This window comes from Notolabrus celidotus, chromosome 19 (genome assembly GCF_009762535.1).
Source record: "Notolabrus celidotus isolate fNotCel1 chromosome 19, fNotCel1.pri, whole genome shotgun sequence".
In the NCBI taxonomy this organism is placed as follows: domain Eukaryota; kingdom Metazoa; phylum Chordata; class Actinopteri; order Labriformes; family Labridae; genus Notolabrus; species Notolabrus celidotus.
In genome coordinates this window covers 7311984-7320950 of record NC_048290.1, presented here as the reverse complement: position 1 = coordinate 7320950, position 8967 = coordinate 7311984, and the positions used below count along the sequence as shown (strand labels likewise).

Here is an 8967-nt window from a genome sequence, read left to right as displayed (position 1 = left end):
ACCATTACAGTGCAGTAATGTAGTTCTCATACTCTTACGTATATTTTGGAAACCTCTGTTGAATGTGATTAAGGAAATAACACACTGCTCATAAACTGCAGCCGTTTTGAACTCAAATGTCATATTACAACAGTTTCTGTTGGATCAAAACATCTTGATAATTTATTAATTACATTTACATTGCTAATGGATTTATACACTTACACTTGGGTAATTAGTTTGCATAATCCCTTTCCTTGTTAAAATCAACACTGTGTAGCCTTCTCTCCTGTTGAATGCTAACAGAAAAGCACATGCATGATGAATATGCATGGAGCTAGGGCTGCACAGGGATAAAGACTCATGCTGAGAATCCAACAGCCCAACAAAGGCCAATCTTTACACAGTCCACATGTATCAGGCACACTGCAATCCCTTTTTGAGTGTTTTTTTTTTCTTCTTTAAATGGCACACTTGAACATACTGACTGTTTGTCTTTCTTATTTTAAGCGGACCTTTCTCATGTGGAAAGAATTGGACAGAAATTAATTGGTTTTTTTTGTTAAACATAAGTTTAAATCTTGGCAACCAAAAATCTACTTTGGCCACCAATTTTGGGGGGGTTGGAGGCAAGTAGGGCCAATACAAAAAAAACGCTGCCCCCCTTATTTAACAGCAAGCTTGTGCCACATACTCAGGAGCCAATCTAGTCAATGCTTATGAGAAAATTTAGGTGGTTATTTAAACATTGTCTTAATGTATGGCAATGTTAATCACATGTTTATCACAGCATACTTGGGAACAGAGCCGTGGGAAGTGGCTTTAAGTTGGGGGTGCTGTTGTAAGAGGTGCATTTTTTTTTTTTCTTTTTGCATTTAGGTTACTTATGCAACTGATAGGCTATAGCGCACATACATTTTATTTTTATTTATCTGGTTTGGATACAAGCTTTCAAGAGAACTTTTCATTATAAATTCACATCAATAACAAATATAACACAGGCTACTATAATATGTATCAAATGCCTGACTTGCAACTTCCATACCCCGTTGCACAGCAAAGAGCATGCAAACCAAACCTAGTAAAACAGACCCAAATGGCAGCTAAGCGCATTGAACAGGGATTATCCAAGTACATTCATTTTTTAAGCAGGCACAAACACAGGGCCCAGGCATCGGGTTATTTCAAAATGAATAATTATTTAAAATTGCTATAATTATTTCTCAAATCTTCCTCAGGCATTACATTTTCAGAAAATAATAATAATAATACAATGAAAGTGTATTATAATGTATTTATTTCAACTTATTTATGCATCCAGAAAAAATTGTGTGATGCCTTTTCCAACAGGGGGTGCTGCAGCACCCTCAGCACCCCTACTTCCCACGGCCATGCTTGGGAATGTAGTCCTGCAAGACAAATGGACAACAAATGTAGACAGTAATGGATCCAGAGTACACCTACAAGGTAACCTAAATGTCACTGGTGGTGTCTTTACAGTGGCACCTCAGTCACAAGTCTGCTGTAGAAGCATGATGGCAGTTCATGATGGCGGCCGGCCACAGTAAGGAGACCTGCGCCATATTCAAATACTTACTCTAAGTTTTACAGAAGAAAACTATAGTTTTATATACAAGAATTTTAACAAAGTTATGAATACTATATCCCATGTCCACCAAAGCTGTTCTGTAAATGCTGCTAACTTCTACACACTGTACCTTTAAATACAGGATCCTACTCCAATGAAAGAATAAATAACCCAGGACACTGAGACAGGAGCTTTCTTTTTCTCCCTCGGCCCTGTTTTTTCAATAAACATGATTTTTTTTTGCTCCCCTTTCCTATACTCTTCACCTTCGCACTCATCCACTCATCCTTCAAAACCAGTTTTTTTCCCTGTTTTCCAAAGCCCATGCTAACAGTGGGGCTGGAATAATTCATATGCCAACCGGGCTGCATTTGTGTGTAACAGTTCCTGAGGCTGTTCTGCATCAACCATCCTACCTTTGTGTTCCAAAGACTTTCCTGAATATGCAGCTGGAGAGCGAGATACCCTGCCAGCTCAATGCCTCATTCTGCTGGCCTTTCCTTGTGCTTTCGCTCTCTTTGGATGCAGAGCTTCATTTCATGCTCAAATCACCTCACTCCTCTCTCTCCACATCCATTGTTTTCTTTGCTTTTCAATTTTTTTTTTTTTTTCTATCTTGTGCAGTCAGTAAAACTGCCCATTAATTGTGGAGATATTACAAATGGTTGGCAGTTTGTCTGGCAGTGCAAAACAAATGAGCCCTCGCCCATCAATTACCAGTCTATCTCTGGTCTAATTGTGCTCACAGTAAGGGAATGACAGTGCGTGTTCATGCTTTATTTGGCTCAGTGTACTCGCGCTGTAGCCAATCCAATCATCTGCAAGCGATAGATCAAAGGAGCCAATATGAATAGAGGCCCCTTGTTATTGAGTCATAAATTAAATACACATTTCCTCAGCTCTTAGCAGGACCTTGTATGTGATGCATCATGGACATGACAAAACCAGTAAATCAATTGATGGCACTCTCTCACAACATGGATAGGGGTAGTTAATTTATGTGTGTATCCTTGCAACATTGAGTCATACACATACAGACGGGCACTAACTGTCCAAGAGTTATAGTTTGGCCTCAAAATTGATCAGATTTTTCTATTTCTTCTGTTTGCAAATTGCAGTTTTCGTCACGATAAATCATCAAACACTATTGTCCTTCACAGATTATGTCTTGATCCATGAGTAAATCTATAAGTAAGCTTGTTTTTAATTGGTGAGCGTTGAAAATGTGTTAGACGCTTATGGACTTCAAATAATGGAATTAAGATTTCTGTTTATTTGAGCAGTCTCTCACAGCCAGTAGACGTCTTTCATTGGAGTTACTAATACAGTAAGTCTTCCTATTTGTACATATAACACTTCATTATCTGTATTGTACTTGTAATGCTTGTCTTAACTTTAGTAGACAATTATTCCAGTATGTTAACAAGGAAGCTGTGGTTTATATAAAGAAAACAAGTTGATACAAACAGCATACAATTCACACGTCGACTGACCTTAACTCCCAGAGCTAACTGTAGCATCCTTTGAGATTTTCACGTCAGCACACGCCTTCCCTGTGAATAAAGACTTCTCCTCACCACATCGCTGACACATCTTCTCAATGAAAGGTCACAAGGGACGCAAAAAAAAAAAACAGAGATGGCAAATGTCTTAAATGCACTGTGCTGCAGTGATGTTGGAAATGCTGTGGTGAGGCTCTTTCTGCACAGGATCACATTCTTCGCCAAGGATTAAAGTTTTATATAGACAGGCCTGACAGGGTGCCTTCTCAAACAGGTATCAAGTTACTCTTTAGGTTCCAGAATGATATGCTGCAGCAGAGTTTTGCATTTGGCTATGTTAAATACTGGAGGATCTGAGTTTGACTGAAATCCTCTGCTTAGGAATGTAATTCAAAGTAAGGCCCTGACATGCAGGAAAGGCACTGCAAAGTCTGGGTGTCTTGTTAAAATTGGCAGCAAACCCACATTACTGAGGCACTAGCTTCTGACTTTTCTAGCTTAACAAGCTAACTGTTACAAAGCTAGCACAGCTGTGAGCAGAGGGCATGTTAGATATTGTCAGTCTTGCCTGCCTCTTTTTCTGTTTGGTCTTGTTTGTAGCTTGTTTTTTCTTATTTACTAATTATATGTTGAAGGACATCAAATTATCAGAGCTCTCGTGTTGCTTGTTGGAGCTCAGAGCTAGCATGCTTGCTAGCTAAAGTCTTGACACTGCAGTCATCATGGAATGTCCCACTTAATGCTGGGTTTCTGATTCTGAAAATATTAATTTATTTTACCTGGTAAAACATTTTTGAGAACCAGTTCTCATATACAAACATGACCTGGCCAAGAGGGGTCAACAGGAACACATACACATGTGAACACATGTCACAAATTGACATATAAACATACAATAGAACAAAAGGGAATAAGTAACAAGCAATGTGTGCGAGGTGTGAAAAAGTATGTGTCTATATGCACAAGTATGCATGTAAGTAAAGTCCGAAGTGATCAGCAGGAGCAGCAGTCAACTACAATCTGTTGAAGTTTAAGCTTGAAGGTTGTGAGTGGAGTCAAAGTTGAAAGTTTGCGGGTGTTTTGTAAGTTATTCCAGTTGTTAGCTGCTGCAAAACAAAAGGAATTACGTCCGAAAACAGTAGAAGTACCGGAGATGGTGAGCTTGATGATATAATATGATTCAAATCTATGTAGGCACATCTCTATTCACTGCAGAATAACATCCCAGGCTTGTGTCCTCATTGGTTAGTGCATCCAATTAAACAAAAACTGTTAGGCATTTTATCAAAAACATTTCTGAAACATATTGGCAGCTGAGTCCAGTAACTTCTACTTAGCATGTAGCAGCAGGAAAACCTTTAACGCTTGCAGATGAGCGGCCCTATGAGTGTGTGACATCACGTGAAATAAATTAATCATGCCACCTCTTAAGTATGAAAGTCTGATCCTACAGTGGTTCCTACAATGCCACATTTAAAGCTTAGGGCCACAGAGAAGAGTGGGAATGTCTTGTGGTGGGAGAGGCTGTGCAATTTTCCTCAGCAGAGTAAAGCATTAGCTATTGACCCCCCCTCTCCACACATACATACACACACACACACACACACACACACACACCACCCCATGTCCCTGTTGCCCTGGCAATACTGCACTGTTATTGATAAAGTTGATAAAGAAATGCTTGGGCATGCACCTGACAGATTAGACCTGAAATCCCCTAGGTGTGGAACAGCAGCAGCCAGACAGCGTACACTAAGTCCCCTGACAATCTGCAGCTCTCAGAAAAGTTTGGCTCAAGTGCAGGGCTTTGGAGGAATGTCATTTTCTGTAGATTAGTTTACTTTGGTTTGTCTTGTTTATAATGCTGCTTTTCGCTAAGTGTTCATGGCAGATTGAGACGTTGTGAGCAGACAAATGAGAGCTTTGTGAGCTGGGGTGGCATCGATTGGATATAAACAAGGACTGACTGGCATTTGAGAAACACACTGAAGTTTCCGTCTCTCTAAAGACTAAACAGACGTGAGTCTAAACAAACTGAAGCTCTCATCACGTCCCCACCTGTCACTGATGAAGACTTTCAAATGCAAATAGTCTGAAGCAGTGTGATTATTTTCATAACTCCCCTCATGGAGTGGATTTGTAGGAGCTTTTCTTTAAGCTCCACATTTGATGAAATCATCTGGTGTAAAGCAAAATTATCTTAAACCTGGAAACAATTAGTATGAATTTAGATAAGAATCTATCATATGCACATCATGAATACAACATTAAAACTATGACAATCCAAGTACTGCATTAAGAAAGCTTGTATATTTAACAACACACAGGATTCCATTTTTGGCAGTGTTTCTGGATCATGTTCACATGTTTTCCTCTTTGCATGGCACAGTTTTAACTTGTAGATGTAGTGATGATATGTGTCTACATACAATTGTCTTTGGAAATGATTTTGAGCCCATGCAGTGATTTCCACTACAGAGTCATTTTTAAATATCACTGTTGTACTGGATTTGTTTTCAGCCTTGTCCCTATAGTCCCTGTCCTAACTATTTTAAAACATGTTGCAGGCATCAAATTCAAAATTAGCATATTTTTAGCATTAAACAATATTATTTTTCAGTCTCAACATTTGATTTGGTTCCTTTCCAACTACGACCCTTACATTGGCAGACCAATTCACATTGGTGACCAGACCAATCTGCTCAATGAGCTCCCTTTTTCCACGGAGCATTAGCAATGGGCACATGCAGGAGTAGCTCTGGTACGTTGATCATTGGTTTCCTGTTTTATTTTGAAGATTTACCTTTTTTTTAAATAATAATAATAATTATAATAATAATAATAATAATAATAATAATAATAATAATGATAATAATAATACATTTGATCTATATAGCGCTTTTCAAAATACTCAGACACTTTACAGATCATAAAAGCATACATTAATAATTAATTAATCATCTACCAGTCAGGGTCCGGGAGGCAGACACCCTCTCCACTTTTAAGAGTAGGCTTAAAACTTTCCTTTTTGATAAAGCTTATAGTTAAAGCTGGCTCAGGCTCGGACCAGCTTTTGTTATGCTGCTATAGGCCTAGACTGCCTGGGGAACTGGCGCACAGACACACTGGGATCCTAGCTCACCCCCTTCCCCCCAACCCCTTCATCACTTACTTTAACTCTGCCTGTCCCATTAAAGTTACTAACCACAGACCTTTCTGGAGTCCCTGAGCTCCATTGTCTCGTAGATTCCTCTGAGCTGCCGTAGACGTCCTCCTGCTGCGGACATTCTGGACTCCAGCTGATACGGACGTGCTGGACTCCAGCGGCAACAGCTTCTACTACTCGTCTCATCACTATCACCTCTCTCTCTTACTCCCCCTCTATCCCTCTTTCCAGACCCAACTCAGTCGAGGCATAATGGCTGTCTAACATGAGTCTGGTTCTGCCTGAGGTTTCTGCCTGTTAAAAGGAAGTTTTTCCTCGCCACTGTAACTAGCTAAATATTGCGATGTGCAATGCTCATGATGGATTAAGGTGGGGTCAGACTGAGTCTTACCCTGTCTTGAAGTTGGGTCTCTGTTCATAATTTGACATAGAGTGGTCTATCCCTCCTATGTTTGTAAAAGGGTCTTGAGATAACGTTTGTTGTGATTTGGCGCTGTACAAATAAAGATTGATTGATTGATTGATTAAAAGACTGATTAATAAAACCAGTTCAGTGAAAAAGCCATTGTGAAAAGGTGAGTTTTGAGCTGGGTTTTAAATGTGTGTATGTCAGTGCAATCGCAAATGTGTTTGGGGAGAGAGTTCCAGAGGGAGGGGTGTTTTTATCTCCCAGTTAGTATTAGTCATGAGCTATCATTATGTCTTCCTTGTATTGTTTATTAGTGATCCATGTCTTATATTGTTTTACTTGTGTGTATTTGTGTATTTTCTCTTGTGTTTCCTGTTTTATTTTGTAGTTCTTTATCCATGTGTTTACGGTTTAGTATTACTTCCTGCCCTTGTGTGGTTCCCTCCACTTTGATTACCCTGATTAGTTTTACCTGTGGGCTGTGTCCACACCTGTTGCTTGTTACCTAAGTGTGTATTTAGCCTCTCTGTTTCCTCAGCTCTTGTTGAGCTGAGGAACTCAGTGTTCTACCTTCTCCTGCTTCGCGTGGTTCCCTTGTCTTTTCATTTGGACATTTTGGATTTGGACTTTCTTGGACATTTAAAGTAAGTTTTCGTCGAACATTTTGCTTTTGCTCTTTTGTTTAATGATTCTTCATATTCTGCACATGGGTCCTCTTCCTTTGTAGTCCTCATTTAAAATACCCTACATGGCACACTAACCCAAAGTGATTTTTATATTTGGCCCACATGCTTTTGAAGGTGACCAGTCCATTTTTCATTCCATCAATACAGCAGTAAGCATACACCCTGGGAATAAAATGCTGCTCTAGTCAGGACTTCATTAGTTTAATCTGTTTGCCAACAGATCATACTTCATGAACTGCCACAGAGCAATAATGAATTCATTTCATTTGCTAATGTGAATCAATCTCTAAATTAGATTGATATTCCACCTGTCAGTCTAGCTGTCATTCTAATAACACGGTGCTCAGGATGAAGTATTAAAACTCTCCAACAGCAGCTAGTTTGCAGAGAATCTTCACAAGTACTAACAATGATGAGCACACAGCACATTACAAGACTTACTCGATCACCTGATGTTAAAAAATGAGGTGAGAGGTGACTTGCTTTCTTTTTTTATCACTTTCTCTATCACTATTCCAACATTAATTATGTATTTTTACAAGTCTGGATGACAGGTCATATTTAATAGCCAATGAAAGGTTGTGACATTACTTTGACACACCAGGGAGATTGCAACTCTGGAGTGAGAAATTCCTTATCAGGTTTATTTTGGTCTGATCCACAACCAGTTTAGAAATAAGTGTATGTAACCCTCTGACTTTGTGGCTATTGCTTTTATATGTAATGTAGAATTGTTATTTTATTTAAATTTGAGTTATAAAGCTATTAAAAATCCAGCCTTACATGTTCAATTTGGAGAATTTAGTTTTGAGGCTATGGAGGCATGAGTTCAGGTAGAGGCCAGGCTTCTGAAGTAAAGCAGTGAGGTGCCAGGAGCTGTGTGGTTTGGCAGAGGGAGCCCATGCTGTATATCTGTGGGTGCTGATTGATATATGGGTAAAATAGAGAACCCTGTCTGGAGAATCCCTGCAGCGTGATGGATGGAGGTGTGACCGACTGGCACCAGGGCACATTTGGATGTAGTGTATTAATCTGGTTTGACAGAGGAGGAGGAGAGACACTGATCGTGCCAGCTAATGTGGACCTAAAAGCAGTTTTCAATCTTGCACAGGATTCTCTTTTATGTTCAGGATTACAACTTTATCTAATATTTCACTAACTTTATGCTTATAACACTACTTCCAAACACACACTTCATATCATATGAGCAACATTCATTTCAACCATTTGAATGATACCAAGTGAATTGTTGTGCTCACTATTTCATCAGTAACAACAAATGTCTGTTGTGTTCTTATCCATGGTCTTCATCGCTGGTTTGCCATGGAGTCCTTAAGAGATGCAAAAAGTATGCCTGTGCGTTGTCTGTTTCAAGGAACCCTTCGGCAGCTGTTTCAAGGTACTCTTTAGTTTCTGTTTTTGCCCTCGCATCCTTTCAAATAGCCAGCAGAGGGCGACTCCTCCAGTCGCTCAGAGAAGTCATTTAGAGCTCTCCGTTGATTTTCTAACTCTCTCAACATTTATGATTAAGTTTACATTGTTACTACTTATATCAAGTAAGACATCAATTTTAGACTGTATGGGCCCTTTAAAGATATCAAAGCGGGGCCTGTTTTAGGGCGTTGCTACAGTTTATT

General features: G+C 39.4%; 1 protein-coding gene across 12 annotated transcripts in view; it reads left to right on the top strand.

Annotated features, from left to right (window-relative positions):
• The first annotated feature begins 7143 nt into the window (after positions 1-7143).
• fibcd1 (fibrinogen C domain containing 1) overlaps positions 7144-8967 on the top strand; it is a 237168-nt gene continuing 235344 nt past the window's right edge. For 3 of the 12 annotated variants that reach the window (XR_004634901.1, XR_004634900.1, XR_004634898.1), the window contains exon 1: positions 7164-7288. The gene's annotated coding sequence lies outside the window, so the exon portion shown is untranslated. Of the gene's footprint in view, positions 7289-8659; positions 8730-8967 lie in introns of all 12 variants that reach the window. The other 9 variants (XM_034709570.1, XM_034709572.1, XM_034709574.1 and 6 more) reach the window with 7 other exon arrangements.